The 2833-nt window shown below is 44.4% G+C and overlaps 1 pseudogene; it reads right to left on the minus strand.

The window, feature by feature from the left end:
• Positions 1 to 238: 238 nt before the first annotated feature.
• On the minus strand, positions 239 to 1177 carry LOC123836140 (peptidyl-prolyl cis-trans isomerase A-like; annotated as a pseudogene).
• Between the last annotated feature and the right edge of the window lie 1656 nt (positions 1178 to 2833).

The following is a 2833-nucleotide window of genomic DNA, read 5'->3' on the forward strand; positions in this document are numbered from 1 at the left end:
TTTTCACCTTTTGGCTCCTATAAATAATGCTGCTATGAGCTACACCCTTTTGTGTGACACATGTTTTCAATTCTCTTAAGTATATATCTAGAAATAGAATTTCTGGGTCTCACAATTACTCTAATTTTTTTGTTTGTTTAGTTTTTATTTCATAATCATAAACTTTACTCTGCAGTCCAGCTAGACATGAGGGGAGGAAGGAAAATATGGAGCCCAAAGAACTGCAGCGAGGTCACAAATATTTGGAGCAGATGGGGGTGCAGGGGTGCTCTCCTGAGCTACAGAAAGAATGGTCTGGTAGTTAAGATAAAACACAAGTCAAGTTTATTGGATTTGTCCACAGTCAGCAATGGTGATCTTCTTGCTGGTCTTGCCATTCCTGGACCCAAACCAATCCATGCTTCCACAATATTCATGCCCTCTTTCACTTTGCCAAAGACCACAGGCTTGCCATCCAACCACTCAGTGTTGGCAGTGTGGATGAAAAACTGGGAAGCATTTGCATTAGGTCCAGCCTTTGCCATGGACAAGATGCCAGACCCGTGTGCTTCAGGATGAAATTCTCATCATTAGATTTGTCCCCATAGATGGACTTGCCACTGGTTCCACTGGCCTGTGAAGTCACCACCCTGGCACAGAAATCCTGAAATAATCCTGGGAAAGCAGGGAGCTTTACAGCCAAATCCTTTCTCCCCAGTGTTCAGAGCACAAAAGTTCTCTGCTGTTTTTGGAACTTTGTCTGCAAATAGCTTGAAGGAGATGCGGACCAAAGGCTCGCTATCCACAATGACGTGGAAGAACATGGCAGGGTTGACTGTGGGTGGACAGTGTAGGTGGCTCGGAGTGGCAGCATCTGCAAGGCCCATGTTTAACTTTTTGAGGGAATATTAAGTTGTTTTTCAGAGAGTTCATGCCATTTTACGTTTCTGTGAGCAACCACAGGGGTTTCGATTTCTCTACATCCTTACCAACACATGTTATTTCTTGTTTATTCTACCCATCCTCATGGGTGTGAAGGGACCGCTCGTTGTGGTTTTGATTTGCATTTCCTTGATGATTAGTGATGTTGAGCATCTCTTCATGTGTGTCTTGGCTTTTGTAAATATTCTTTTGCAATGTATATCCAAATCCTTTGCCCATTTTTCAATTGATGAAAACATCATAAAATTTACAAACCTTTAGTTGGACTGACAAAGAAAGAAGAAGAAAGTTACTAAAATCAAGACATTACTACCAGTCTTACAGGGAATGCTATGAACAATGGTATACCAACAAATAGATCAACTGGATCTTATCAATATGCTTCAAAGAACACGATTACAGTGGAAAGACAACCCACTGAATGGGAGAAAATATTTGGAGATCATGTGTCTTGGGAGGCCTGCTCTCCAGGATACAAAAAGAACTTTTACAACTCAATAATAAGGCAAATAATCCAATTGCTCTCAGGGCCCAAGATTCATCCATCTTTGGTCTTACACACAGAATCATGAATATTCACTAAGTAAACTTCTTTTAATTGATTTTTTTCACTGTTTGTAACAGCTAAGCCATAGAGGCCTACAACACTGATGTACAGAAGTTTTAGACACTGTGATGTCCTAACTGGGCCATGACCAAGTTACATCTGAATACAAGCCAAGACATCAAGATTTGGGGCTGGAAAACACATCCTCAACACAATCGCTTGAAGCGCCATCACTCTGGACAAGGAAAAGCACTTCAAGTTCTGCTCCCATGACTGTGAAAGTGAGGCCCTGGGGACCAGGGGTAAATGCAGGTTATTTGTCTCTAGTTTGCTAACTCCGTGTTCACACCAGACTCAGAAGTAAACAGCGCAAAGAAAGTGAAAGCAGGGAAACTGCCTCCCGGGGGAGCTGCTGTAGCCTCTTCTCCTCCCAGTCATGGTTTGCCCCCCAGGAAAGCGCGGTCTAGAGTTGCCGTCTAGGACTCAGGCCCTGGCAGCCCAGCTTCCACCTTCACCACTCCAGAAAGTCTGACAATGATTGATGCCCTCCTGTCCAGAATGATGTCAGTCTTCATCGCACTCTACCTGTTTGAGGGTCTTGAGTGAGTACCTTGGTCCTCATTGCCCAAATCTGCTCCTTCTATCACTCCTGGGCACTCTTTCTCCTAGTTTTCCTTCTACCGCACTGACTCCATCTTCCTTCCCCGGCTCCTCTTCTCCCACCAGCCCCTTGCAAGTGTACCCTAGGTCTCATATTTCATATTTTCTCCCTCTTTACCTCCTCTCCCTTGGTGATTTTCAGCAACTTCCTCCTAGTATCATTCTCTATAATGACCCAGTTTCTGCCTCCAATCTCCACCTGTGAGCTCCACACCTGGAGCCCTAACTGCCTGCCGTGGCACACTGACATTGACAGCAATATCTAGCAAGTGTCTTCAACTCAACATGCCTCCCCAAACCTGCTCCTCTTCTTGTCTTCCTTAGTCCTCATATCACCTCGTCTGTAAATGCCAAGTCATTAAATATTCTCTCTCCCCCTTTTTCTGTCCCCATACATCCAGTCCATTGTATTTTTTTTTAATATTTTATTTATTTATTTGTCAGAGAGAACACAAGCAGGGGGAGCAGCAGGTAGAGGGAGAAGCAGGCTCCCCTCTGAGCAGGGAGCCCGATGTGGGGCTAGATCCCAGGACCCTGGGATCATGACCTGAGCCAAAGGCAGACGCTTAACCATCTGAGCCACCCAGGCACCCCAGTATCTCAATTAAAAAAAAAAAAGACTTCATTAACCCCATTAGGCTCTTGACTCCACCATTTTCTCCCAATTTATCTTATCAACTCACTGCCTTCCCCATACAGATTGGT

The sequence above is a fragment of the Mirounga angustirostris genome, unplaced genomic scaffold (assembly GCF_029215605.1).
Source record: "Mirounga angustirostris isolate CCGP_5_RB_7025 unplaced genomic scaffold, mMirAng1.0.hap1 SCAF_12, whole genome shotgun sequence".
Taxonomy (NCBI): Eukaryota; Metazoa; Chordata; class Mammalia; order Carnivora; family Phocidae; genus Mirounga; species Mirounga angustirostris.